We start from the raw sequence: 26,485 nt of genomic DNA on the forward strand, positions 1-26,485 counted from the left end.
AATTGAGACAGTTAAATTTGATAAAAACAACTGAGACGATTTTTTTTAAGAAAAAAAATTCAAATAACCACGTAAGAAAGAAATCGGCAAAAAAAAAAGAGGTGCAACACGAGGACTTCCCAGGAGGTCACCCATCCTAGTACTACTCTCGCCCAAGCACGCTTAGTTGCGGTGTTCTGATGGGATCCGGTGCATTAGTGCTGGTATGATCGCACCTGACAAGTATTACGCAAAATATTAGTATATGCGGTTGTATGTAAAAATATTAGCCTTAAAATTTGAATTTTTAAGGCTAATATTTGAGTTCAATCCGAGATAGTTTGAAATTTGACAAAAGTACCCCTGTTAAAAAATTGAGACAGTTAAATTTGTGAAAAACAACTGAGATGATTTTTTTTAAGAAAAAAAATTCAAATAACCACGTAAGTAAGAAATCGGCAAAAAAAAAGAGGTGCAACACGAGGACTTCCAGGAGGTCACCAATCCTAGTACTACTCTCGCCCAAGCACGCTTAACTGCGAAGTTCTATTAGGATCCGGTGCATTAGTGCTGGTATGATCGCACCTGACAAGTATTACGCAAAATATTAGTATATGCGGTTGTAAGGAAAAATATTAGCCATAAAATTTGAATTTTTAAGGCTAATATTTGAGTTCAATCCGAGATAGTTTGAAAATTTGACAAAAGTACCCCTGTTAAAAAATTGAGACAGTTAAATTTGATAAAAACAACTGAGACGATTTTTTTTAAGAAAAAAAATTCAAATAACCACGTAAGTAAGAAATCGGCAAAAAAAGAGAGGTGCAACACGAGGACTTCCCAGGAGGTCACCCATCCTAGTAATACTCTCGCCCAAGCACGCTTAACTGCGGAGTTCTGATGGGATCCGTTGCATTAGTGCTGGTATGATCGCGCCTGACAAGTATGACGCAAAATATTGGTATATGCGGTTGTAAGGAAAAATATTAGCCTTAAAATTTGAATTTTTAAGGCTAATATTTGAGTTCAATCTGAGATAGTTTGAAAATTTGACAAAAGTACCCCTGTTAAAAAATTGAGACAGTTAAATTTGAGAAAAACAACTGAGACGATTTTTTTTAAGAAAAAAAATTCAAATAACCACGTAAGTAAGAAATCGGCAAAAAAAAAGTGGTGCAACATGAGGACTTCCCAGGAGGTCAACCATCCTAGTACTACTCTCGCCCAAGCACGCTTAACTGCGGAATTCTGATGGGATCCGGTGCATTAGTGCTGGTATGATCGCACCTGACAAGTATTACGCAAAATATTAGTATATGCGGTTGTAAGGAAAAATATTAGCCTTAAAATTTGAATTTTTAAGGCTAATATTTGAGTTCAATCCGAGATAGTTTGAAAATTTGACAAAAGTACCCCTGTTAAAAAATTGAGACAGTTAAATTTGATAAAAACAACTGAGACGATTTTTTTTAAGAAAAATAATTCAAATAACCACGTAAGTAAGAAATGGGCAAAAAAAAGAGAGGTGCAACACGAGGACTTCCCAGGAGGTCACCCATCCTGGTACTACTCTCGCCCAAGCATGCTTAGTTGCGGTGTTCTGATGGGATCCGGTGCATTAGTGCTGGTAAGATCGCACCTGACAAGTATTACGCAAAATATTAGTATATGCGGTTGTATGGAAAAATATTAGCCTTAAAATTTGAATTTTTAAGGCTAATATTTGAGTTCAATCCGAGATAGTTTGAAAATTTGACAAAAGTACCCCTGTTAAAAAATTGAGACAGTTAAATTTGTGAAAAACAACTGAGACGATTTTTTTTAAGAAAAAAAATTCAAATAACCACGTAAGTAAGAAATCGTAAAAAAAAAAGAGGTGCAACACAAGGACTTCCAGGAGGTCACCCATCCTAGTACTACTCTCGCCCAAGCACGCTTAACTGCGAAGTTCTAATAGGATCCGGTGCATTAGTGCTGGTATGATCGCACCTGACAAGTATTACGCAAAATATTAGTATATGCGGTTGTAAGGAAAAATATTAGCCATAAAATTTGAATTTTTAAGGCTAATATTTGAGTTCAATCCGAGATAGTTTGAAAATTTGACAAAAGTACCCCTGTTAAAAAATTGAGACAGTTAAATTTGATAAAAACAACTGAGACGATTTTTTTTAAGAAAAAAAATTCAAATAACCACGTAAGTAAGAAATCGGCAAAAAAAGAGAGGTGAAACACGAGGACTTCCCAGGAGGTCACCCATCCTAGTACTACTCTCGCCCAAGCACACTTAACTGCGGAGTTTTGATAGGATCCGGTGCATTAGTGCTGGTATGATCGCACCTGTCGCCACCCGCCGAAACGGACCTTGGCATTCGCGACGATGGTCGGACTCTTTTTAAGTTTTGAAAGATGATGGATTGTTAGAACGACTTATTTTCAAACTGAAACCTCATCGAACTAACAATTTTATTAAAATGATTCTCACCAATCCATGTTAATCCTAAGCGGGACCCTCCATGGATTAGTGGTTTTCGCAAAAAGGGGTTCTTGGAGTCGCCACCAATGTTTTACTCAAAACATTGGAAAAAGATATAAGGCAATTGATTTTCACAAATCAACTTGGCCATTACAACCAGAGTTGGGTAAGGGAGTCGATTACGTGCGGGGAAGGTGTTAGCACCCCATAACGCCCCTTTCGGGTTCCCTATGACGGATTATTTCATGAATAATAGCGTAAAATTACTAAACTACCCCTATTTATTAGAACGATTATAAGTAAACTATCTACATGTTGAAAGCGTGCAATGCAACAATCAAAAAGCGATAAATGAAAGCGGTAAAAGAAAGGACTTGGAAAGAAACCTTTGAAGCGTGCTTTTATATATTCAAAAAGAGTTACGAGGCTTTTTGGCGCTCCTTCCCACTACACGCTCGCTCGCTCCTTTCCCTAGAACAAATATTAACTATGGAAATCAAAGAGATTTCCCTTCGACTTGTTCGAGTCTCAAGCTTCAAGGCTTATGACTCAAGAACTTAGTCGGGTTGGCTCTCAGAGAGGTTCCTAGGGCAGAGAATAGCTCAAAAACCCAAGAATCCTCAGCAAGAGGGTCCAGAAGTCTGGAAAAAGTGTGGGAGGACGTGCCAATGACGTCCTATTTATAGGATTGAGGCGCAATACGGCCTGGGAGGTCAATACGGCCCGTACTGGGTTTTTGAACTATAGTACGGCCGTATTGAATTTGGTACGGCCGTACTGAAGTTCAAAAACTTCAGTACGGCCGTATTGATTTCACTACGGCCCGTACTGAGCCATTTTGAACTACAGTACGGCCGTATTGAATTTGGTACGGCCGTACTGAAGTTCAAAAACTTCAGTACGGCCGTATTGATTTCACTACGGCCGTATTGTAGTTCAAATGGCTCAGTACGGCCGTACTGAACCTCTAGGAGGGCGTATTGAGCTCCAATCCTCGCACACCCTTATTCTAAGCTACTCTAAGACCTTTAGACCTACAAAGAATCACCCTAGGGTCTTCCAGGAGTCCTTCTGGCTGACTTTCCTTCGGTCTTCGAGAGTCTTTGAGCTTTATTTCCGACCCGGACAATTTTAGGGGTCTACAGCTGCCCCCCCTTTACTTAGTCGAACGGCTTTTTGGTGTACCGGTTGACAAGTAAAGGAGTTGACCCAATTGTCCGGGGAGTAAGCCATCCTTCCGACTTGTAGTGTCTTCCGGTGGGAAAATTGTTGAGTGGCCTCTCCAGGTTGAGTATTAGTCGTCGCCTCTCCAGGCTCGTGCATACCTCCGTGTTTCTGACGACGGGGTAGCTGAGTGCCGCCTCTCCAGGCTCGTGCATACCTCGGTGTTTCTGACAACCTCGGTAGCTGCATACCTCCGTGTTTCTGACGACGGGGTAGCTGAGTACCGCCTCTCCAGGCTCGTGCATACCTCGGTGTTTTTGACAACCTCGGTAGCTGCATACCTCCGTGTTTCTGACGACGGGGTAGCTAAGTATTAGTCGTCGCCTCTCCAGGCTCGTGCATACCTCGGTGTTTCTGACAACCTCGGTAGCTGCATACCTCCGTGTTTCTGACGACGGGGTAGCTGAGTACCACCTCTCCAGGCTTGTGCATACCTTGGTGTTTCTGACAACCTCGGTAGCTGCATACCTCCGTGTTTCTGACGACGGGGTAGCTGAGTACCGCCTCTCCAGGCTCGTGCATACCTCGGTGTTTCTGACAACCTCGGTAGCTGCATACCTCCGTGTTTCTGACGACGGGGTAGCTGATTATTAGTCGTCGCCTCTCCAGGCTCGTGCATACCTCGGTGTTTCTGACAACCTCGGTAGCGTGAGTTTGCCCTCTCCAGGGTCTGCGGTTTGCCCTCCCCAGGGTTGCATACCTCCGTGCTTCTGGTCACTTTGGTAGCGTGAGTTTGCCCTCTCCAGGGATTTGTGATGATTTTGTCTCCACAGTCCACGATGCTGCTTCGACGGTTGTTTTTGATTTTGGTGCCGCTGAGGGCTGGATAGCGCAGGGATCCGTCTAGGGGATGTGCAGTTACTCATAGGTTCTTGTGTCCCAACTCTCTATTGCGTAGTTGGTGCCCACTGGGGAAATTCTGATTCCTTGGGGATGCAGACACAAAGATGCTCTTTCTGAGGTGAGCGGTGCCTTATGGTTGGCTGACGTCCTTTCGACGGTGGTGGAGTATCCCGGTTATCCTTATTCGGGTGACTCTTTTTGATTTTCTGGTTTTATTGCCTCTGCGTAGGCTGTTATCCGCTGGGGGATTCTATTGTGATGATTTTGTCTCCACAGTCCACGATGCTGCTTCGACGGTTGTTTTTGATTTTGATGCCGCTGAGGGCTGGATAACGCAGGGATCCGTCTAGGGGATGTGCAGTTACTCATAGGTTCTTGTGTCCCAACTCTCTATTGCGTAGTTGGTGCCCACTGGGGAAATTCTGATTCCTTGGGGATGCAGACACAAAGATGCTCTTTCTGAGGTGAGCGGTGCCTTATGGTTGGCTGACGTCCTTTCGACGGTGGTGGAGTATCCCGGTTATCCTTATTCGGGTGACTCTTTTGATTTTCTGGTTTTGTTGCCTCTGCGTAGGCTGTTATCCGCTGGGGGATTCTATTGTGATGATTTTGTCTCCACAGTCCACGATGCTGCTTCGACGGTTGTTTTTGATTTTGATGCCGCTGAGGGCTGGATAACGCAGGGATCCGTCTAGGGGATGTGCAGTTACTCATAGGTTCTTGTGTCCCAACTCTCTATTGCGTAGTTGGTGCCCACTGGGGAAATTCTGATTCCTTGGGGATGCAGACACAAAGATGCTCTTTCTGAGGTGAGCGGTGCCTTATGGTTGGCTGACGTCCTTTCGACGGTGGTGGAGTATCCCGGTTATCCTTATTCGGGTGACTCTTTTTGATTTTCTGGTTTTATTGCCTCTGCGTAGGCTGTTATCCGCTGGGGGATTCTATTGTGATGATTTTGTCTCCACAGTCCACGATGCTGCTTCGACGGTTGTTTTTGATTTTGATGCCGCTGAGGGCTGGATAACGCAGGGATCCGTCTAGGGGATGTGCAGTTACTCATAGGTTCTTGTGTCCCAACTCTCTATTGCGTAGTTGGTGCCCACTGGGGAAATTCTGATTCCTTGGGGATGCAGACACAAAGATGCTCTTTCTGAGGTGAGCGGTGCCTTATGGTTGGCTGACGTCCTTTCGACGGTGGTGGAGTATCCCGGTTATCCTTATTCGGGTGACTCTTTTGATTTTCTGGTTTTGTTGCCTCTGCGTAGGCTGTTATCCGCTGGGGGATTCTATTGTGATGATTTTGTCTCCACAGTCCACGATGCTGCTTCGACGGTTGTTTTTGATTTTGATGCCGCTGAGGGCTGGATAACGCAGGGATCCGTCTAGGGGATGTGCAGTTACTCATAGGTTCTTGTGTCCCAACTCTCTATTGCGTAGTTGGTGCCCACTGGGGAAATTCTGATTCCTTGGGGATGCAGACACAAAGATGCTCTTTCTGAGGTGAGCGGTGCCTTATGGTTGGCTGACGTCCTTTCGACGGTGGTGGAGTATCCCGGTTATCCTTATTCGGGTGACTCTTTTTGATTTTCTGGTTTTATTGCCTCTGCGTAGGCTGTTATCCGCTGGGGGATTCTATTGTGATGATTTTGTCTCCACAGTCCACGATGCTGCTTCGACGGTTGTTTTTGATTTTGATGCCGCTGAGGGCTGGATAACGCAGGGATCCGTCTAGGGGATGTGCAGTTACTCATAGGTTCTTGTGTCCCAACTCTCTATTGCGTAGTTGGTGCCCACTGGGGAAATTCTGATTCCTTGGGGATGCAGACACAAAGATGCTCTTTCTGAGGTGAGCGGTGCCTTATGGTTGGCTGACGTCCTTTCGACGGTGGTGGAGTATCCCGGTTATCCTTATTCGGGTGACTCTTTTGATTTTCTGGTTTTGTTGCCTCTGCGTAGGCTGTTATCCGCTGGGGGATTCTGTCGTATTGATCTTGATTGGCCTCTTCTGTTAGGCGGATTATCTTGACGTTCGGTGTTTGGTTGAATACCGAATTCCGCTTGGGGAATGGGTATTGATCTTTTTGGATTTTCCCTTTTTTGGAGGAGTGCCTCTGAGTAGGCGAATGGAGATTGAGGATCTTATGTATCCCAGAGTATTATTTAGAAAGCCTCTTCAGGCTTAGCTTCACTCGTCGCTCGAGTTGGAAAGCTACCTTCCACTGAGGAAGTCTAAGTCCTTTGACTCGGATATTTTGTTTGGATGATCATGCTTCCATTGGGGAATCTTGCTGATCTTGCTCTGATAGCTTTCACTGGGAATTCGGCCCAAGAGTGCAAGCTGAGATGTCTCTGGGGAGTATTATTTCGGAAAGCCTCTCCAGGCTCAGTTATTCTGTACGATTTGTTGGATTTTCTGAATTTTTGCCTTTTTTGTCGATTTTTCGGCTTTTTCTGTTGGCTGCTGTCATACACAACAAATTTTTCCTATTTTTTTCTATTTTATGCGACTGCCTCATGATAAGGTCTTTGAATGTGCAACTAATGTGTGTGTGATGCACAAAATGCAAGTTTAATTATTTTGTTAATGTTTTTAGAAAAATGAATGGCTCTCCCTATCCTCCTCTTCTTGGAGGAATTTCTGTCGTTGATGTGAGGGAGGATTTCTGTGAGCCTCTTACGCAGGAGATTACGGATTTTATAGGAACCCCTCCAACTTTCTTTATTGACCGATTATTAAAGGAATTTCGTACAATTTTTAAGAAACACCAATTTAGAGGCATAATCACATGGTCAAGAGAAGAGAAATGAATAGATATTTTATTGATATTCACAAATGTTTTTTTACAGAAAGATATACAGAAGGAATTTCTGAAGAATGGCTGGCCAGGGTAGGCTATATACATTAGGCTTAACAATTATATCTGTAATTGTTGCTCTTACGTTCCCCTAATTGCTTCGGGTGAGATGCCTGAGTCAGGAGTGTAGATACTGCAAGACGCTTGCTTCTAGAAGATAATCACTTGAACCGCCTTTCGGTTTTCGATTCGAGTGATCGTTGCTTGCTTTGTTTTTGTGTCTTATTCTTTTGCCCCTAATTTTTGCCTAGGACGTATCCTAGCGGGGATAAATTCGCCTTTGTTTTGCCTAGTACCCTTGTACTGGCGGGCTTTTTATTTTGCCCTAACTTTTGCCTAGGACGCCCTTTTCGGGTTTTCATCCTAGCGGGCCTATGCAAGCAACGTCTTCAAGCATAGTACTTCTTTACCACGTCAGCGTTGACTGGGTATCGAAGTTCTTCTCCATCTATGTTCGTGAGGATCAATGCTCCTCCTGAGAAGGCTCGCTTCACCACATATGGTCCTTCGTAATTCGGGGCCCACTTTCCGATTTTGTCCTTTTGAGCTGGTAGCAACTTCTTCATTACCAGCTCTCCCTCATGGTAGACTCGAGGGTGGACTTTCTTGTCAAAAGCCTTTTTGATCTTCCTCTGATAGGCTTGACCATGGCATATGGCGTTCAGCCGTTTCTCTTCGATAAGATTCAATTGGTCGTATCGGCTTTGAACCCATTCTGCCTCAGAAAGTTTTGCTTCCATGATTACCCTTAGAGAAGGTATCTCGACTTCGACAGGCAGAACTGCCTCCATCCCATAGACGAGGGAGAATGGAGTAGCTCCTGTAGATGTACGTACTGAAGTCCTATAACCATGAAGAGCGAAGGGTAACATCTCATGCCAGTCTTTAAATGAGACAACCATCTTTTGCACTATTTTCTTGATGTTTTTATTGGCTGCCTCGACTGCCCCATTCATCTTTGGCCGATATGGGGAAGAGTTGTGGTGTTGGATCTTGAATTCTTGGCACAGTTCTTCCACCATCTTGTTATTCAAATTAGATCCATTATCAGTGATGATTTTATCGGGAATACCGTATCTGCATATAATGTTCTTCTTGATGAAGGATGTTACCACCTTTCGGGTCACGTGAGCATACGATGCCGCTTCTACCCATTTGGTGAAGTAGTCAATGGCTACAAGGATGAATCTATGTCCATTGGATGCTTTCGGCTCGATGGGTCCAATAACATCCATGCCCCACATTGCGAATGGCCAAGGTGAAGCCAATACATTGAGTGGAGTCGGCGGGACATGAATGTTGTCGGCGTATGCTTGACACTTATGGCATTTTCGCACGTACTGGTAACAATCCCTTTCCATGGTCGACCAATAGTATCCCGCCCTGAGGATCTTTTTAGCCATTGCAGGCCCAGGGATATGGGTACCGAAAACCCCCTCATGTACTTCTTTGATCATATTTTGAGCTTCGACTTGGTCTATACATCTCAACAAGACCGAGTCATAATTTTTCTTGTAGAGGGTTTCACCGACTAGCAGAAATCCCATGGCCCTTCTTTGGATATGCTTCTTGTCATTGTCGTTGGCCGCATCAGGATATTCCCCTTTTGTTAAATATTGCTTGATATCATAGAACCATGGACAATCATCGACAGCTTCATCTATCAGAAGACAGAACGCTTGCTTATTGTGTCGCCGGATATTGATGATGGGCATTTCATGCTCCTTATCCAAGGCGAACATTGACGAGAGTGTAGCAAGAGCGTCGGCAAACTGATTCTCCTCCCTTGGAATGTATTCAAAGACGACACTTTGGAAGAGATGTGTCAAATCTTTGATATGCTCAACATATGGTATCAGTTTAGGATTTCGGACTTCCCAATCACCTCGTAGTTGGTAGATGACTAGGGCCGAATCACCAAACACTTTGAGTTTTAGGATACCATTGTTGATGGCTGCTTGGATTCCCAACGCGCAAGCCTCGTATTCAGCCATGTTGTTTGTACAATCGAAGTTGAGTCTTGCCGTTACGGGAATGTATTTTCCTTGTGGAGAGATTAGCACTGTGCCAATCCCTCGTCCAAGCATGTTGGAGGCTCCATCAAAATACATGGTCCACGCATCATCTTTAGGCTCTTCATGTTGTAGATTCATTATATCCTCATCGGGGAAATTATCCTGAAGGGATTGGTAGTCGTTGGTCGGCCCGTGTGCTAGGTAATCAGCTAGGGTACTACCCTTGATGGCCTTTTGTGTGACATGTATGATGTCAAATTCTGATAACTGTACTTGCCATCGGGCAATCTTCCCAGTGATTATTGGTTTGTCGAACACGTACTTAATTGGATCCATTTTGGAAACCAACCAAGTAGTATGCCTAATCATATACTGCCTGAGCCGTTGTGTTGCCCATGCTAACGCACAGCACGTCTTTTCTAACGGCGTGTAGCGGGTTTCATAGTCGAGAAATTTCTTGCTCATGTAGTAGATGGCTCGTTCTTTCTTTCCCGTTTCATCTTGTTGTCCTAGCACAGCTCCCATGGGCTCATCAAGCACAGTTAAGTAGAGGATTAATGGTCTTCCCTCGACAGGAGGCACCAATACTGGTGGATTGGCCAAGCACTGTTTAATCTTATCAAAAGCTTGTTGACAATCCTCATCCCAAGATTCGGAATGATTCTTGCGCAACAGCCTGAATATTGGTTTGCACGTGTCAGTCAACTGTGCGATGAACCTTGCGACATAGTTCACCCTACCGAGGAATCCTCTTATCTCTTTCTCGGTCTTAGGAGGAGGCATTTCCATTATTGCCTTCACTTTATCGGGGTCCACCTCTATGCCTTTCTTGCTGACGATGAACCCGAGAAGCTTACCCGACCGAACTCCGAAAGTACACTTAGCCGGATTTAGCTTAAGCTGATACTTGCGAAGCCGGCTGAATAATTTTCTCAAATATTGGATATGGTCCATTTCGTCCTTCGACTTTGCGATCATGTCGTCCACGTATACTTCGATTTCTTTGTGGATCATGTCGTGGAATAACATCACCATCGCTCGTTGGTAGGTGGCACCCGCATTTTTGAGTCCAAAAGGCATCACCCTGTAGCAGAAAGTACCCCAGGATGTAATGAAGGAAGTTTTCTCGCGGTCTTCCACATTCATCTTAATTTGGTTGTACCCAGAGTACCCATCCATAAAGGAATAGAGTGTGTTTGTGGCTGTATGATCCACTAGTGTATCGATGTGCGGTAAGGGAAAATCGTCCTTTGGACTGGCACGATTCAGATCCCTGTAGTCAACACAAACTCTAACCTTTCCATTCTTTTTAATGACTGGCACGATGTTAGCCAGCCATTCGGGATACTGAGATACAACCATGAACCCCGCATCTAATTGCTTTTCTACCTCCTCCTTGATCTTTAAAGACCACTCGGGCTTGATTCGTCGAAGCTTTTGTTTGACGGGTCGAAACCCTTCCTTCAACGGTAACTTGTGCTCGACGATGTTAGAGTCCAAACCGGGCATATCATGATACGACTATGCAAATACGTCCTTATATTCCCTTAATAATTGGATCAATTGCGCCCTTATTTCATCACTGATATGGGTCCCAATGTTGACCTCTTTTATCTCTTGGCCCTGCCCCAAATTCACGGTCTCCAATTTCTCTTGGTACGGTTGGAGTAGACGAGCTTCTTGATCTAGCAGTCTTTGCAGATCCAGAGAGATGGTCTCCTCATCACTGTCCAACTCAACCCATTCATTCTCAACTTTCGGATCCCGGTCGGAGCGAACAATCATAGACATAATTGTTTTATTGGTTCTGTTTTTGGTTTAGAATTATTAATGTTAATGAGAGAAAGAGAGAAAAGAATAAATGAGAGAATGATGTGTGAAAAATGCCTCTTTATTGATATGTATGAAAAACTGTACAAAAAACCCTTATTCACATGAAAAGGGTCTTATGATCTCGGGTACTGATCATGAGTCCCAAAAAGAAAAGAAAAATGTGGAGGGGCACTATCGTGGCTTGCTCTTCTCTCTACTCCTGCTTCGGCAGAGGGTTCTTGCTCACGTCGGGCGCTGTTGAATCAAAAGTGACCCACCCAGCATCGATAAGGTCTTGGACCTTATATTTGAGAGTTCTACAGTTCTCCGTTGAATGCCCCGGTGCCCCCGAATGGTATAGACATTTGTCTTGCGGATTGTACCAATCGGGGTAAGGTGGATCAATTTTCCTTGGTGGAATGTAAGCTAGAAGATGAGCTTGTACTAGCTTCGGCAAGAGGTCGCTATATGTGGTCGGAAGTTTATCAAACTTCTTCACAGGGTTGTACTGCGACTTTCCCGACTTCGAAGCGGAGGAAGATGAAGAAATAGTTATGGCGTTGACTCCTCCCTCCTTCTTCTTCCCAAAGGTCTTCTTAGCTTCAAATGATTGGGAAGGCTTAGCTAGCTTCCCACTTTTCAGCCCTTGTTCCACTCTTTCTCCAATGGTGATGATGTCCGAGAAGAGCGTTGTCGTATTCCCTATCATCTTGTCATAATAGGGACTAGTCAACGAGTTTATAAATAGGGACACCGTCTCCTTATCCGACAGCGGGGGCTCTATTTGTGCTGCCAATTCCCTCCATCGTTGGGCGTACGCCTTAAAGGATTTATCATTTTTCTTGCTCAAGGCTTGAAGATCGGACCTATCGGGTGTTAGGTCGATGTTATACTTGTAGCGCTTGAGAAATGCGTCGGCCAACTGCTTCCATGTAAGCACCTGATTCCCATCCAGCTGCATATACCAGTTGAGTGCGGTGTCAGCCAAGCTCTCTTGGAAGTAATGGATTAAGAGCTTTTCATTAGTGGCATATGCAGCCATCTTTCGGCAATACATGGTGAGATGACTTTTGGGGCAAGTCGATCCCACATACTTTGGGAGATCGGGCACTTTAAATTTGGGAGGGAATTGGATGTCCCTCACTAAGCACATGTCGACGGCATCTTTGATATCAAAATCATGCCCCTCCATAGCCCTCAGCCGGTCCTCGAGAGCGTGGAATTGCTCTTTTGAAATCTCGGGCTCTCTAATTGTAATCCCCGCCCCAAGGGGTACAGCTTGCGGAGGGTCTTGCTCTTCCTCATGATCCTCCTCATGATGGGACTCATGGTCACTATGGTGAGCCCCGTGCATGTTTTGGTGACGCATGAGTTCTATCATTTGCGCCATTTGCTCCTTGAGCTGTGAGAGCTCGGTTGTAAGCTTCTTATTTTGTTCCTCCAACGCGTCCATCTTCTTGAGTTTCTGCGCGCGTGTGAGGACAGAGAGATGACCAGCCACTTTCTAAAATGAATGCTTAATCTAATTAGTTTATTTATGGAATGAATACACTCTTGACATGAGCTTGGTAACCTTCCATCTTTAAGGCGCTGCCTTTTTAAGACGGAGGTTTACCACCCTCCTTGACTTATGATCTCTCCCCAACGGAGAATCTCAATAGTCATGGGTCTCTTTTACTCATGTCAAGGGGTATTGGTGAGCCTAAAATGAATGGTTATGAGGATGCATGATGTCTTATTGGTAATGATGCACATGCTCCTCACTTTTATTATATTTTCACACATGGTCTTTCCTCTCATGTCATGACATTTTTCATGCATGGGGGTTATTCTTAGACCTTATCACGAGGTTTATTATTAATGCACAAACAATGTCACATAGACCTATACACAAACAATTCACTCATCCACGAACAGTCACGAGCGAATCACGAGGTAGGGGTATCCTGCAGAAAAGTGCATATTCAAGGAGGTTCTAACTGTTCTCACCGGTCTGAGGCCCTCAAGGTGCCCCCATTATAGGGACCCAATCCCTCTCGTCGTAAGTCGATGGAAAGTTCCAACGCACTGTCGGACTTGAGTTCATGGTTTTCACCTTGAGTGATGCTTTCCGACAACGGTCTACGGGCACCTATAGACCCATTCGACAACCGGACGTACTAACATCCACTCCCTATGGCTTTCCACTCATGCCCCCGGGTATAGAGGGAACTGTTGTGTGCAAAGGTTTGTGTGCAGTTTTTATTTCAAACAATTGCGAAAATTTAAACATACAACAGTTATTAAAACCACATAGATAAAACATATTATCATACAAGCTAGGGGTAATGAAGCAATTTTAAACTATTATTTTAGAAATAATCCATCACTAAATGGGACTGACTCTCGAGGCTTCCCCAGTGGAGTCGCCATCTGTCGCCACCCGCCGAAACGGACCTTGGCATTCGCGACGATGGTCAGACTCTTTTTAAGTTTTGAAAGATGATGGATTGTTAGAACGACTTATTCTCAAACTGAAACCTCATCGAACTAACAATTTTATTAAAATGATTCTCACCAATCCATGTTAATCCTAAGCGGGACCCTCCATGGATTAGTGGTTTTCGCAAAAAGGGGTTCTTGGAGTCGCCACCAATGTTTTACTCAAAACATTGGAAAAAAATATAAGGCAATTGATTTTCACAAATCAACTTGGCCATTACAACCAGAGTTGGGTAAGGGAGTCGATTACGTGCGGGGAAGGTGTTAACACCCCATAACGCCCCTTTCGGGTTCCCTATGACGGATTATTTCATGAATAATAGCGTAAAATTACTAAACTAACCCTATTTATTAGAACGATTATAAGTAAACTATCTACATGTTGAAAGCGTGCAATGCAACAATCAAAAAGCGATAAATGAAAGCGGTAAAAGAAAGGACTTGGAAAGAAACCTTTGAAGCGTGCTTTTATATATTCAAAAAGAGTTAGGAGGCTTTTTGGCGCTCCTTCCCACTACACGCTCGCTCGCTCCTTTCCCTAGAACAAATATTAACTATGGAAATCAAAGAGATTTCCCTTCGACTTGTTCGAGTCTCAAGCTTCAAGGCTCATGACTCAAGAACTTAGTCGGGTTGGCTCTCAGAGAGGTTCCTAAGGCAGAGAATAGCTCAAAAACCCAAGAATCCTCAGCAAGAGGGTCCAGAAGTCTGGAAAAAGTGTGGGAGGACGTGCCAATGACGTCCTATTTATAGGATTGAGGCGCAATACGGCCTGGGAGGTCAATACGGCCCGTACTGGGTTTTTGAACTACAGTACGGCCGTATTGAATTTGGTACGGCCGTACTGAAGTTCAAAAACTTCAGTACGGCCGTATTGATTTCACTACGGCCCGTACTGAGCCATTTTTAACTACAGTACGGCCGTATTGAATTTGGTATGGCCGTACTGAAGTTCAAAAACTTCAGTACGGCCGTATTGATTTCACTACGGCCGTATTGTAGTTCAAATGGCTCAGTACGGCCGTACTGAACCTCTAGGAGGGCGTATTGAGCTCCAATCCTCGCACACCCTTATTCTAAGCTACTCTAAGACCTTTAGACCTACAAAGAATCACCCTAGGGTCTTCCAGGAGTCCTTCTGGCTGACTTTCCTTCGGTCTTCGAGAGTCTTTGAGCTTTATTTCCGACCCGGACAATTTTAGGGGTCTACAGCACCTGACAAGTATTACGCAAAATATTAGTATATGCGGTTGTAAGGAAAAATATTAGCCTTAAAATTTGAATTTTTAAGGCTAATATTTGAGTTCCATCCGAGATAGTTTGAAAATTTGACAAAAGTACCCCTGTTAAAAAATTGAGACAGTTAAATTTGACAAAAACAACTGAGACGATTTTTTTTAAGAAAAAAAATTCAAATAACCACGTAAGTAAGAAATCGGCAAAAAAAAGAGGTGCAACACGAGGACTTCCCAGGAGGTCACCCATCCTAGTACTACTCTCGCCCAAGCACGCTTAACTACGGAGTTCTGATGGGATCCAGTGCATTAGTGCTGGTATGATCGCACCTGGCAAGTATTACGCAAAATATTAGTATATGCGATTGTAAGGAAAAATATTAGCCTTAAAATTTGAATTTTTAAGGCTAATATTTGAGTTCAATCCGAGATAGTTTGAAAATTTGACAAAAGTACCCCTGTTAAAAAATTGAGACAGTTAAATTTGAGAAAAACAACTGAGACGATTTTTTTTAAGAAAAAAAATTCAAATAACCACGTAAGTAAGAAATCGGCAAAAAAAAAGAGGTGCAACATAAGGACTTCCCAGGAGGTCACCCATCCTAGTACTACTCTCGCCCAAGCACGCTTAGCTACGGAGTTCTGATGGGATCCGGTGCATTAGTGCTGGTATGATCGCACCTGACAAGTATTACGCAAAATATTAGTATATGCGGTTGTAAGGAAAAATATTAGCCTTAAAATTTGAATTTTTAAGGCTAATATTTGAGTTGAATCCGAGATAGTTTGAAAATTTGAGAAAAGTACCCCTGTTAAAAAATTGAGACAGTTAAATTTGATAAAAACAACTGAGACGATTTTTTTTAAGAAAAAAAATTCAAATAACCACGTAAGTAAGAAATCGGCAAAAAAAAAGAGGTGCAACACGAGGACTTCCCAGGAGGTCACCCATCCTAGTACTACTCTCGCCGAAGCACGCTTAACTGCGGAGTTCTGATGGGATCCGGTGCATTAGTGCTGGTATGATCGCACCTGACAAGTATTACGCAAAATACTAGTATATGCGGTTGTAAGGAAAAATATTAGCCTTAAAATTTGAATTTTTAAGGCTAATATTTGAGTTCAATCCGAGATAGTTTGAAAATTTGACAAAAGTACCCCTGTTAAAAAATTGAGACAGTTAAATTTGAGAAATATAACTGAGACGATTTTTTTTAAGAAAAAAAATTCAAATAACCACGTAAGTAAGAAATCGACAAAAAAAGAGAGGTGCAACACGAGGACTTCCCAGGAGGTCACCCATTCTAGTACTACTCTAGTCCATGCACGCTTAACTGCGGAGTTCTGATGGGATCCGGTGCATTAGTTCTGGTATGATCGCACCTGACAAGTATTACGCAAAATATTAGTATATGCGGTTGTAAGGAAAAATATTAGCCTTAAAATTTGAATTTTTAAGGCTAATATTTGAGTTCAATCCGAGGTAGTTTGAAAATTTGAGAAAAGTACCCCTGTTAAAAAATTGAGACAGTTAAATTTGATAAAAACAACTGAGACGATTTTTTTTAAGAAAAAAAATTCAAATAACCACGTAAGTAAGAAATCGGCAAAAAAAAGAGGTGCAACACGAGGACTTCCCAGGAGGTCACCCATCCTAGAACTACTCTCGCCCAAGCACGCTTAACTGCGGAGTTCTGATGGGATCCAGTGCATTAGTGCTGGTATGATCGCACCTGGCAAGTATTACGCAAAATATTAGTATATGCGGTTGTAAGGAAAAATATTAGCCTTAAAATTTGAATTTTTAAGGCTAATATTTGAGTTCAATCCGAGATAGTTTGAAAATTTGACAAAAGTACCCCTGTTAAAAAATTGAGACAGTTAAATTTGAGAAAAACAACTGAGACGATTTTTTTTAAGAAAAAAAATTCAAATAACCACGTAAGTAAGAAATCGGCAAAAAAAAAGAGGTGCAACATAAGGACTTCCCAGGAGGTCACCCATCCTAGTACTACTCTCGCCCAAGCACGCTTAGCTACGGAGTTCTGATGGGATCCGGTGCATTAGTGCTGGTATGATCGCACCTGACAAGTATTACGCAAAATATTAGTATATGCGGTTGTAAGGAAAAATATTAGCCTTAAAATTTGAATTTTTAAGGCTAATATTTGAGTTGAATCCGAGATAGTTTGAAAATTTGAGAAAAGTACCCCTGTTAAAAAATTGAGACAGTTAAATTTGATAAAAACAACTGAGACGATTTTTTTTAAGAAAAAAAATTCAAATAACCACGTAAGTAAGAAATCGGCAAAAAAAAAGAGGTGCAACACGAGGACTTCCCAGGAGGTCACCCATCCTAGTACTACTCTCGCAGAAGCACGCTTAACTGCGGAGTTCTGATGGGATCCAGTGCATTAGTGCTGGTATGATCGCACCTGACAAGTATTACGCAAAATACTAGTATATGCGGTTGTAAGGAAAAATATTACCCTTAAAATTTGAATTTTTAAGGCTAATATTTGAGTTCAATCCGAGATAGTTTGAAAATTTGACAAAAGTACCCCTGTTAAAAAATTGAGACAGTTAAATTTGAGAAATATAACTGAGACGATTTTTTTTAAGAAAAAAAATTCAAATAACCACGTAAGTAAGAAATCGACAAAAAAAGAGAGGTGCAACACGAGGACTTCCCAGGAGGTCACCCATTCTAGTACTACTCTAGTCCATGCACGCTTAACTGCGGAGTTCTGATGGGATCCGGTGCATTAGTTCTGGTATGATCGCACCTGACAAGTATTACGCAAAATATTAGTATATGCGGTTGTAAGGAAAAATATTAGCCTTAAAATTTGAATTTTTAAGGCTAATATTTGAGTTCAATCCGAGGTAGTTTGAAAATTTGAGAAAAGTACCCCTGTTAAAAAATTGAGACAGTTAAATTTGATAAAAACAACTGAGACGATTTTTTTTAAGAAAAAAAATTCAAATAACCACGTAAGTAAGAAATCGGCAAAAAAAAGAGGTGCAACACGAGGACTTCCCAGGAGGTCACCCATCCTAGTACTACTCTCGCCGAAGCACTCTTAACTACGGAGTTCTGATGGGATCCGGTGCATTAGTGCTGGTATGATCGCACCTGACAAGTATTACGCAAAATATTAGTATATGCGGTTGTAAGGAAAAATATTAGCCTTAAAATTTGAATTTTTAAGGCTAATATTTGAGTTCAATCCGAGATAGTTTGAAAATTTGACAAAAGTACCCCTGTTAAAAAATTGAGACAGTTAAATTTGAGAAAAACAACTAAGACGATTTTTTTTAAGAAAAAAAATTCAAATAACCACGTAAGTAAGAAATCAGCAAAAAAAAAGAGGTGCAACACGAGGACTTCCCAGGAGATCACCCATCCTAGTACTACTCTCGCCCAAGCACGCTTAACTGCGGAGTTCTGACGGGATCCGGTGCATTAGTGCTGGTATGATCGCACCTGACAAGTATTACGCAAAATATTAGTATATGCGGTTGTAAGGAAAAATATTAGCCTTAGAATTTGAATTTTTAAGGCTAATATTTGAGTTCAATCCGAGATAGTTTGAAAATCTGACAAAAGTACCCCTGTTAAAAAATTGAGACAGTTAAATTTGAGAAATATAACTGAGACGATTTTTTTTAAGAAAAAAAATTCAAATAACCACGTAAGTAAGAAATCGACAAAAAAAGAGAGGTGCAACAGGAGGACTTCCCAGGAGGTCACCCATCCTAGTACTACTCTAGTTCAAGCACGCTTAACTGCGGAGTTCTGATGGGATCCGGTGCATTAGTGCTAATATGATCGCAACTGACAAGTATTACGCAAAATATTAGTATATGCGGTTGTAAGGAAAAATATTAGCCTTAAAATTTGAATTTTTAAGGCTAATATTTGAGTTCAATCCGAGGTAGTTTGAAAATTTGACAAAAGTACCCTTGTTAAAAAATTGAGACAGTTAAATTTGAGAAAAACAACTGAGACGTTTTTTTTAAGAAAAAAAATTCAAATAACCACGTAAGTAAGAAATCGGCAAAAAAAAAGAGGTGCAACACGAGGCTTCCCAGGAGGTCACCCATCCTAGTACTACTCTAACCCAAGCACGCTTCACGGCAGAGTTCTGATGGGATCCGGTGCATTAGTGCTGGTATGATCGCAACTGACAAGTATTACGCAAAATATTAGTATATGCGGTTGTAAGGAAAAATATTAGCCTTAAAATTTGAATTTTTAAGGCTAATACTTGAGTTCAATCCGAGATAGTTTGAAAATTTGACAAAAGTACCCTATTAAAAAATTGAGACAGTTAAATTTGAGAAAAACAACTGAGACGATTTTTTTTAAGAAAAAAAATTCAAATAACCACGTAAGTAAGAAATCGGCAAAAAAAAAAGAGGTGCAACACGAAGACTTCCCAGGAGGTCACCCATCCTAGTACTACTCTCGCCAAAGCACGCTTAACTGTGGAGTTCTGATGGGATTCGGTGCATTAATGCTGGTTTGATCGCACCTGCAAAGTATTACGCAAAATATTAGTATATGCGGTTGTAAGGAAAAATATTAGCCATAAAATTTGAATTTTTAAGGCTAATATTTGAGTTCAATCCGAGATAGTTTGAAAATTTGACAAAAGTACCCCTATTAAAAAATTGAGATAGTTAAATTTGAGAAAAACAACTGAGACGATTTTTTTTAAGAAAAAAAATTCAAATAACCACGTAAGTAAGAAATCGGCAAAAAAAAAGAGGTGCAACACGAGGACTTCCGAGGAGGTCACCCATCCTAGTAATACTCTCGCCCAAGCACGCTTAACTGCAAAGTTCTGATGGGATCCGGTGCATTAGTGCTGGTATGATCGTACTTGACAAGTATTACGCAAAATATTAGTATATGCGGTTGTAAGGAAAAATATTAGCCTTAAAATTTGAATTTTTAAGTCTAATATTTGAGTTTAATCCGAGATAGTTTGAAAATTTGACAAAAGTACCCCTGTTAAAAAATTAAGACAGTTAAATTTGAGAAAAACAACTGAGACGATTTTTTTTAAGAAAAAAAATTCAAATAACCACGTAAGTAAGAAATCAGCAAATAAAAAAGAGGTGCAACACGAGGACTACCCAAGAGGTCACCCATCCTAGTACTACTCTCGCCAAAGCACGCCTAACTGTGTAGTTCTAATAGAATCCGGTGCATTAGTGCTGGTATGATCGCACCTGAGAAGTATTACGCAAAATATTACTATATGCGGTTGTAAGGAAAAATATTAGCCATAAAATTTGAATTTTTAAGGCTAATATTTGAGTTCAATCCGAGATAGTTTGAAAATTTGACAAAAGTACCCCTGTTAAAAAATTGAGACAGTTAAATTTGAGAAAAACAACTGAGACGATTTTTTTTAAGAAAAAAACTTCAAATAACCACGTAAGTAAGAAATCGGCAAAAAAAGAGAGGTGCAACACGAGGACTTCCCAGGAGGTCACCCATCCTAGTACTACTCTCGCCCAAGCATGCTTAACTGCGGAGTTTTGATGGGATCCGGTGCATTAGTGCTGGTATGATCGCACCTGACAAGTATTACGCAAAATATTAGTATATGCGGTTGTAAGGAAAAATATTAGCCATAAAATTTGAATTTTTAAGGCTAATATTTGAGTTCAATCCGAGATAGTTTGAAAATTTGACAAAAGTACCCCTGTTAAAAAATTGAGACAGTTAAATTTGAGAAAAACAACTGAGACGATTTTTTTTAAGAAAAAAAATTCAAATAACCACGTAAGTAAGAAATCGGCAAAAAAAAAGAGGTGTAACACGAGGACTTCCCAGGAGGTCACCCATCCTAGTAATACTCTCGCCCAAGCACGCTTAACTGCAAAGTTCTGATGGGATCCGGTGCATTAGTGTTGGTATGATCGCACCTGACAAGTATTACGCAAAATATTAGTATATGCGGTAGTAAGGAATAATATTAGCCTTAAAATTTGAATTTTTAAGGCTAATATTTGACTTCAATCCGAGATAGTTTGAAAATTTGACAAAAGTACGCCTGTTAAAAAATTAAGACAGTTAAATTTGAGAAAAACAACTGAGACGATTTTTTTTAAGAAAAAAAATTCAAATAACCACGTAAGTAAGAAATCGGCAAATAAAAAAGAGGTGCAACACAAGGACTTCCCAGGAGGTCACCCATCCTAGTACTACTCTCGCCCAACGACGCTTAACTGCGGAGTTCTGATATGATCTGTTGCATTAGTCCTGGTATGATCGCACCTGACAAGTAATACGCAAAATATTAGTATATGCGGTAAGGAAAAATATTAGCCATAAAATTTGAATTTTTAAGGCTAATATTTGAGTTCAATCCGAGGTAGTTTGAAAATTTGACAAAAGTACGCCTGTTAAAAAATTGAGACAGTTAAATTTGAGAAAAACAACTGAGACGATTTTTTTTAAGAAAAAAAATTCAAATAACCACGTAATTAAGAAATCGGCAAAAAAAAAGAGGTGCAACACGAGGACTTCCCAGGAGGTCACCCATCCTAGTAATACTCTCGCCCAAGCACGCTTAACTGCAAAGTTCTGATGGGATCCGGTGCATTAGTGCTGGTATGATCGCACCTGACAAGTATTACGCAAAATATTAGTATATGCGGTTGTAAGGAAAAATATTAGCCTTAAAATTTGAATTTTTAAGGCTAATATTTGAGTTCAATCCGAGATAGTTTGAAAATTTGACAAAAGTACCCTTGTTAAAAAATTAAGACAGTTAAATTTGAGAGAAACAACTGAGACGATTTTTTTTAAGAAAAAAAATTCAAATAACCACGTAAGTAAGCAATCGGCAAATAAAAAAGAGGTGCAACACGAGGACTTCCCAGGAGGTCACCCATCCTAGTACTACTCTCGCCAAAGCACGCTTAACTGTGGAGTTTTGATGGGATCCGGTGCATTAGTGCTGGTATGATCGCACCTACCAAGTATTACGCAAAATATTAGTATATGCGGTTGTAAGGAAAAATATTAGCCTTAAAATTTGAATTTTTAAGGCTAATATTTGAGTTCAATCCGAGATAGTTTGAAAATTTGACAAAAGTACCCTGTTAAAAAATTGAGACAGTTAAATTTGAGAAAAACAACTGAGACGATTTTTTTTAAGAAAAAAAATTCAAATAACCACGTAAGTAAGAAATCGGCAAATAAAAAAGAGGTGCAACACGAGGACTTCCCAGGAGGTCACCCATCCTAGTACTACTCTCGCCCAACGACGCTTAACTGCGGAGTTCTGATATGATCTGTTGCATTAGTCCTGGTATGATCGCACCTGACAAGTAATACGCAAAATATTAGTATATGCGGTAAGGAAAAATATTAGCCATAAAATTTGAATTTTTAAGGCTAATATTTGAGTTCAATCCGAGGTAGTTTGAAAATTTGACAAAAGTACGCCTGTTAAAAAATTAAGACAGTTAAATTTGAGAAAAACAACTGAGACGATTTTTTTTAAGAAAAAAAATTCAAATAACCACGTAAGTAAGAAATCGGCAAAAAAAAAGAGGTGCAACACGAGGACTTCCCAGGAGGTCACCCATCCTAGTAATACTCTCGCCCAAGCACGCTTAACTGCAAAGTTCTGATGGGATCCGGTGCATTAGTGCTGGTATGATCGCACCTGACAAGTATTACGCAAAATATTAGTATATGCGGTTGTAAGGAAAAATATTAGCCTTAAAATTTGAATTTTTAAGGCTAATATTTGAGTTCAATCCGAGATAGTTTGAAAATTTGACAAAAGTACCCCTGTTAAAAAATTAAGACAGTTAAATTTGAGAAAAACAACTGAGACGATTTTTTTTAAGAAAAAAAATTCAAATAACCACGTAAGTAAGAAATCGGCAAATAAAAAAGAGGTGCAACACGAGGACTTCCCAGGAGGTCACCCATCCTAGTTCTACTCTCGCCAAAGCACGCTTAACTGTGGAGTTCTGATGGGATCCGGTGCATTAGTGCTGGTATGATCGCACCTGACAAGTATTACGCAAAATATTAGTATATGCGGTTGTAAGGAAAAATATTAGCCTTAAAATTTGAATTTTTAAGGCTAATATTTGAGTTCAATCCGAGATAGTTTGAAAATTTGACAAAAGTACCCTGTTAAAAAATTGAGACAGTTAAATTTGAGAAAAACAACTGAGACGATTTTTTTTAAGAAAAAAAATTCAAATAACCACGTAAGTAAGAAATCGGCAAAAAAAAAGAGGTGCAACACGAGGACTTCCTAGGAGGTCACCCATCCTAGTACTACTCTCGCCCAAGCACGCTGAGCTGCGGAGTTCTGATGGGATCCGGTGCATTAGTGCTGGTACGATCGCATCTGACAGGTATTACGCAAAATATTAGTATATGCGGTTGTAAGGAAAATTATTAGCCTTCAAATTTGAATTTTTAAGGCTAATATTTGAGTTCAATCCGAGATAGTTTGAAAATTTGACAAAAGGAGATGGGAACTTATTAGAGTGTGGCCAAGCCAAGACACTATGATGTTAATCAGTAAACGGTGTGATGTTAGCAATTGAATGCGTATCAACTGTGATCTTTTCTTCTGTGATTGAATCAGTAAGCACTATATATGTGATTCAATATAAGACACTATTTGCGGGAAAGAAGCCAAGTCCAGTAGCTTTTTTATTAAAAAAGGAGATGGGAACTTATTACAGTGTGGCCAAGCCAAGACTCGAGTGGCCAGGAATACTCGGCGAAAAGGTTTAGGCTTTGACCTCTTACTAATTACTAAATAGAGAATCCACCTAAAACGGAACATTCGCTTGCTAGAAGTAAGAGTAAGGAAACTCCAGAGTACGAAATTGAAGCTTGACCGAAGAAAGGAGATTCCTCCAATTGACTCTAAAACAAGAGGCAGGAACTCTTGTACTGCTGTTTCGAGGGCAGAAGAAAAAGAAAGAGTCTACTTTCTCGATAAAAGAGAGGGTTAAAGTATCTTCTTTCTCTTATGTAGACGGGCATTCCTATCGAGATTACTTCCTTCGAACCGGGAGGTCGAAGATTCGATATGCAACCTGACTTTCAGGATGGCTTTACGAAACATTCAATCTAGCTGCTGAAGTAGGACGAAGCGGTATGAGATAAGAGGGAGGCGTCCTGCCTTCAATGCAGGCATATAAAACGGGAGCTTTAACCTGCATATCATACGGGAGTCTTAGTAGAGAGCGTTCTCTGGTTCTCATCCCTAGTATAATTTGAAGTGACGACCTCCTTCCCTATTCGATAAAGAAGGGAACGGTGCAAATAAAGCTCTTTCGAGTCCTCTATCCGGGTACATGAGTGGGAACTTTGTTTTCGTCTGGCTAAGTGCCTTTGGATTGTTGTTGCATATTCAGCTCCTCTTTCAGCCTGCTACTGGTGTTTTATTGATCTATCCTATTGGTCAAGGAAGCTTTTCTTTTCTGATGCTCTAGGAATCTCTGAGACTTTCAACCTTATGATTGTATTTTAGGATGAGCACAATATTCTTAAGCATCCATTTCACATGTTAGGCGTAGCTGGTGTATTCGGCGGCTCCCTATTCAGGGGCGGAGCAGGAAGACCTAATTGTGCGTGCTGTCACCCGCGGTCACCGGGGAGATTAGAATAGAAGAGTCCGTCGACCCAAAGTAGTGTGTTTTAATGCATGGCTTTTCTTTGTCTTTGTTTGGTTTTATTTGTTGTGTTTGCATGTATGGGGAGCTTTTGGGCGTAAAAGTGGCTTTCTTCTCTTATGATATGAAATTTATAGTTTGATCGAGGGCGGCCCAATATGAGATAGGTTGCAGCTATAGTCAGAACTCTAACTGGGCCAATTGCCTAATTCTAACCCCACGGAGTGGTAGCGAACGAGACAGCAAATGGAAATTCTCCACCCAATGACAGCCTTTTTGTATCTACTCGTGTGGATCACACCACCGTTTGAAGATTTTCTTCCATCACCTACGCAATTTCAAAGTTGCATTTTTCATGAGAAAAGACTGTTCATATCATTTTAGAATAGCCATTTATTATGAAATAATACATGTTCCATCTCGAGTTGTGGAACTACTACCAGCCACTACCAGTTACTTACTTAGCTGGGTGACTATCTGAAATATCAAATTTTGTACGTAGTCTCGTTTAGGTCGAGGTTCTGCCGCGAGCTATCCAACTTTTTTTCAGTCAAGACGGAGTCCCAGATTGAGAAATTTGGGAAGATTATGTCTTGCGTGTGAGTCAGCTTATCCTGATCAAAGAGGTGCGCAATACTGATCTAGAAGACAAGGAGGAGATCTTTTCTCGTTATTCCTAGAGACTCTGTTTGTGTGAAGTCCATCACCAGGTACAAGATCGAAAGATATGGAGCAATGTCATGCCCAAAAATGTGAAACTACTGGCATCGGGCCGTTGGTCCTATCAATTCTTTCAAGTAGTTCTATTCAACTAAAAATCAAGGACTGTTAGGTCATCGCAAGCTATGTCTATAGCTTCCCCTCACGCACCTACGAGGCTATGCCACCACAAAAGCAATCGATCCATTTTTGGGTCAAGGGATTGAAACTCTCGAGATTTCCACTATTTTCGTGTTCTGCTGTTCGTCGATGATCTGGTGTGCTTTTCAAAACCTATCTTTTATGCCGGAAGCAACTCTTTCGTTAGGATGTGGCAAGAGCGGTCCTGGAAAGCAATCATTACTATGCTATCGCGGGAAGAGCCTTCAGTTCAGCAGATAAGATATAGTGTTATCGATGCAGTCGGTCTAAGCCTCCCCTCTATTCCATCGAGCTTGCCTCCGGTACCTTCCTAGTGGCTTGGACAGGATCAAGTCATTCGTAGTTCGAAAAGGATTCAATCCAGCCGCAGGGGTCGGGCCCCAAGCCTCTGAACTAGCACTACAAAAAAAGCTCCGTAGATGGCGAGCCTTGTGTCCAAAGGTATAATGAGAAGTGGCCCTAAGGGTTTTCTAGCCATATCGAGTTGAGCCCCTCCTTGGTTGAGGGAAGATTCCAATTACCATGTCAAAAAGTAATCGCTGAATTCACTCTTCTGGCTTCTGCCATTGAAGCAATCCCGAGATCTTTTAAATTCCCTTTTGGCATAGTACACTGGTGTGACCATTTAGCTCATCTTGATAGCCGGGGCTAACCCTCTCGGAGCATGTATCAGAAATAATTCTAGAAAGTGATAGTGGGGAAAGGTGCATTTTTGGCTATTCCAATCAATATGGAAATGGGCTCAAATCAAAAGGATGATTTTACTACAATATCTATTGATGTGCTAAAGGCTTAAAGCTCTGTTCAAAAAGAGAGATTTGACTGCGGCTTTCTACCTAAAATCAAACGAAATTAAAGATTGAATCGAGAAGGAAATGAACCTAATATAGCTACTTGGTATGACTAGAGAGACCACTCCGACCCCAATAGCTCCCCGGGCTTACCTATACTCTAACAACTTTCATTCTATCTGATGAGAGCACATTTAAGGGGCACCGCTTTTGCGGAGCATAGCCTTTGGGGCAG

The 26,485-nt window shown here is 41.3% G+C and overlaps 30 non-coding genes and 1 pseudogene across 30 annotated transcripts; all 31 read right to left on the reverse strand.

Moving 5' to 3' along the window:
* Nucleotides 1-98: 98 nt before the first annotated feature.
* Nucleotides 99-217, reverse strand: LOC145951467 (5S ribosomal RNA). Its single transcript, XR_014429265.1, has one exon. It is a non-coding gene; the product is annotated as a 5S ribosomal RNA (ribosomal RNA).
* Nucleotides 218-448: 231 nt separating this feature from the next.
* LOC145951515 (5S ribosomal RNA) lies at nt 449-566 on the reverse strand. Its single transcript, XR_014429312.1, has one exon. It is a non-coding gene; the product is annotated as a 5S ribosomal RNA (ribosomal RNA).
* Nucleotides 567-798: 232 nt separating this feature from the next.
* LOC145951469 (5S ribosomal RNA) lies at nt 799-917 on the reverse strand. Its single transcript, XR_014429267.1, has one exon. It is a non-coding gene; the product is annotated as a 5S ribosomal RNA (ribosomal RNA).
* A 232-nt stretch (nt 918-1,149) lies between these two features.
* On the reverse strand, nt 1,150-1,268 carry LOC145951481 (5S ribosomal RNA). Its single transcript, XR_014429279.1, has one exon. It is a non-coding gene; the product is annotated as a 5S ribosomal RNA (ribosomal RNA).
* Nucleotides 1,269-1,501: 233 nt separating this feature from the next.
* LOC145951498 (5S ribosomal RNA) lies at nt 1,502-1,620 on the reverse strand. The gene has a single exon (XR_014429295.1). It is a non-coding gene; the product is annotated as a 5S ribosomal RNA (ribosomal RNA).
* Nucleotides 1,621-1,852: 232 nt separating this feature from the next.
* On the reverse strand, nt 1,853-1,970 carry LOC145951493 (5S ribosomal RNA). Its single transcript, XR_014429290.1, has one exon. It is a non-coding gene; the product is annotated as a 5S ribosomal RNA (ribosomal RNA).
* A 232-nt stretch (nt 1,971-2,202) lies between these two features.
* LOC145951491 (5S ribosomal RNA) lies at nt 2,203-2,321 on the reverse strand. Its single transcript, XR_014429288.1, has one exon. It is a non-coding gene; the product is annotated as a 5S ribosomal RNA (ribosomal RNA).
* Nucleotides 2,322-15,133: 12,812 nt separating this feature from the next.
* Nucleotides 15,134-15,252, reverse strand: LOC145951396 (5S ribosomal RNA). Its single transcript, XR_014429194.1, has one exon. It is a non-coding gene; the product is annotated as a 5S ribosomal RNA (ribosomal RNA).
* Nucleotides 15,253-15,484: 232 nt separating this feature from the next.
* LOC145951447 (5S ribosomal RNA) lies at nt 15,485-15,603 on the reverse strand. Its single transcript, XR_014429245.1, has one exon. It is a non-coding gene; the product is annotated as a 5S ribosomal RNA (ribosomal RNA).
* Nucleotides 15,604-15,835: 232 nt separating this feature from the next.
* LOC145951440 (5S ribosomal RNA) lies at nt 15,836-15,954 on the reverse strand. Its single transcript, XR_014429238.1, has one exon. It is a non-coding gene; the product is annotated as a 5S ribosomal RNA (ribosomal RNA).
* Nucleotides 15,955-16,186: 232 nt separating this feature from the next.
* On the reverse strand, nt 16,187-16,305 carry LOC145951476 (5S ribosomal RNA). The gene has a single exon (XR_014429274.1). It is a non-coding gene; the product is annotated as a 5S ribosomal RNA (ribosomal RNA).
* A 231-nt stretch (nt 16,306-16,536) lies between these two features.
* LOC145951443 (5S ribosomal RNA) lies at nt 16,537-16,655 on the reverse strand. The gene has a single exon (XR_014429241.1). It is a non-coding gene; the product is annotated as a 5S ribosomal RNA (ribosomal RNA).
* Nucleotides 16,656-16,887: 232 nt separating this feature from the next.
* LOC145951448 (5S ribosomal RNA) lies at nt 16,888-17,006 on the reverse strand. The gene has a single exon (XR_014429246.1). It is a non-coding gene; the product is annotated as a 5S ribosomal RNA (ribosomal RNA).
* Nucleotides 17,007-17,238: 232 nt separating this feature from the next.
* On the reverse strand, nt 17,239-17,357 carry LOC145951478 (5S ribosomal RNA). Its single transcript, XR_014429276.1, has one exon. It is a non-coding gene; the product is annotated as a 5S ribosomal RNA (ribosomal RNA).
* A 232-nt stretch (nt 17,358-17,589) lies between these two features.
* On the reverse strand, nt 17,590-17,708 carry LOC145951477 (5S ribosomal RNA). Its single transcript, XR_014429275.1, has one exon. It is a non-coding gene; the product is annotated as a 5S ribosomal RNA (ribosomal RNA).
* A 231-nt stretch (nt 17,709-17,939) lies between these two features.
* On the reverse strand, nt 17,940-18,058 carry LOC145951433 (5S ribosomal RNA). Its single transcript, XR_014429231.1, has one exon. It is a non-coding gene; the product is annotated as a 5S ribosomal RNA (ribosomal RNA).
* A 232-nt stretch (nt 18,059-18,290) lies between these two features.
* LOC145951421 (5S ribosomal RNA) lies at nt 18,291-18,409 on the reverse strand. The gene has a single exon (XR_014429219.1). It is a non-coding gene; the product is annotated as a 5S ribosomal RNA (ribosomal RNA).
* A 232-nt stretch (nt 18,410-18,641) lies between these two features.
* Nucleotides 18,642-18,760, reverse strand: LOC145951503 (5S ribosomal RNA). The gene has a single exon (XR_014429300.1). It is a non-coding gene; the product is annotated as a 5S ribosomal RNA (ribosomal RNA).
* Nucleotides 18,761-18,991: 231 nt separating this feature from the next.
* Nucleotides 18,992-19,109, reverse strand: LOC145951505 (5S ribosomal RNA). Its single transcript, XR_014429302.1, has one exon. It is a non-coding gene; the product is annotated as a 5S ribosomal RNA (ribosomal RNA).
* Nucleotides 19,110-19,341: 232 nt separating this feature from the next.
* Nucleotides 19,342-19,460, reverse strand: LOC145951507 (5S ribosomal RNA). The gene has a single exon (XR_014429304.1). It is a non-coding gene; the product is annotated as a 5S ribosomal RNA (ribosomal RNA).
* A 232-nt stretch (nt 19,461-19,692) lies between these two features.
* On the reverse strand, nt 19,693-19,811 carry LOC145951509 (5S ribosomal RNA). Its single transcript, XR_014429306.1, has one exon. It is a non-coding gene; the product is annotated as a 5S ribosomal RNA (ribosomal RNA).
* Nucleotides 19,812-20,044: 233 nt separating this feature from the next.
* On the reverse strand, nt 20,045-20,163 carry LOC145951521 (uncharacterized; annotated as a pseudogene).
* Nucleotides 20,164-20,395: 232 nt separating this feature from the next.
* On the reverse strand, nt 20,396-20,514 carry LOC145951454 (5S ribosomal RNA). Its single transcript, XR_014429252.1, has one exon. It is a non-coding gene; the product is annotated as a 5S ribosomal RNA (ribosomal RNA).
* A 232-nt stretch (nt 20,515-20,746) lies between these two features.
* Nucleotides 20,747-20,865, reverse strand: LOC145951502 (5S ribosomal RNA). Its single transcript, XR_014429299.1, has one exon. It is a non-coding gene; the product is annotated as a 5S ribosomal RNA (ribosomal RNA).
* Nucleotides 20,866-21,098: 233 nt separating this feature from the next.
* Nucleotides 21,099-21,217, reverse strand: LOC145951512 (5S ribosomal RNA). The gene has a single exon (XR_014429309.1). It is a non-coding gene; the product is annotated as a 5S ribosomal RNA (ribosomal RNA).
* A 229-nt stretch (nt 21,218-21,446) lies between these two features.
* On the reverse strand, nt 21,447-21,565 carry LOC145951465 (5S ribosomal RNA). Its single transcript, XR_014429263.1, has one exon. It is a non-coding gene; the product is annotated as a 5S ribosomal RNA (ribosomal RNA).
* Nucleotides 21,566-21,798: 233 nt separating this feature from the next.
* On the reverse strand, nt 21,799-21,917 carry LOC145951472 (5S ribosomal RNA). The gene has a single exon (XR_014429270.1). It is a non-coding gene; the product is annotated as a 5S ribosomal RNA (ribosomal RNA).
* A 232-nt stretch (nt 21,918-22,149) lies between these two features.
* LOC145951506 (5S ribosomal RNA) lies at nt 22,150-22,268 on the reverse strand. Its single transcript, XR_014429303.1, has one exon. It is a non-coding gene; the product is annotated as a 5S ribosomal RNA (ribosomal RNA).
* A 229-nt stretch (nt 22,269-22,497) lies between these two features.
* LOC145951466 (5S ribosomal RNA) lies at nt 22,498-22,616 on the reverse strand. The gene has a single exon (XR_014429264.1). It is a non-coding gene; the product is annotated as a 5S ribosomal RNA (ribosomal RNA).
* A 233-nt stretch (nt 22,617-22,849) lies between these two features.
* Nucleotides 22,850-22,968, reverse strand: LOC145951486 (5S ribosomal RNA). The gene has a single exon (XR_014429284.1). It is a non-coding gene; the product is annotated as a 5S ribosomal RNA (ribosomal RNA).
* Nucleotides 22,969-23,199: 231 nt separating this feature from the next.
* On the reverse strand, nt 23,200-23,318 carry LOC145951479 (5S ribosomal RNA). The gene has a single exon (XR_014429277.1). It is a non-coding gene; the product is annotated as a 5S ribosomal RNA (ribosomal RNA).
* Nucleotides 23,319-26,485: the final 3,167 nt, after the last annotated feature.

This window comes from Cajanus cajan, chromosome 8 (assembly GCF_000230855.2).
Source record: "Cajanus cajan strain Asha chromosome 8, NIPB_CcT2T_4, whole genome shotgun sequence".
NCBI classification, from domain to species: domain Eukaryota; kingdom Viridiplantae; phylum Streptophyta; class Magnoliopsida; order Fabales; family Fabaceae; genus Cajanus; species Cajanus cajan.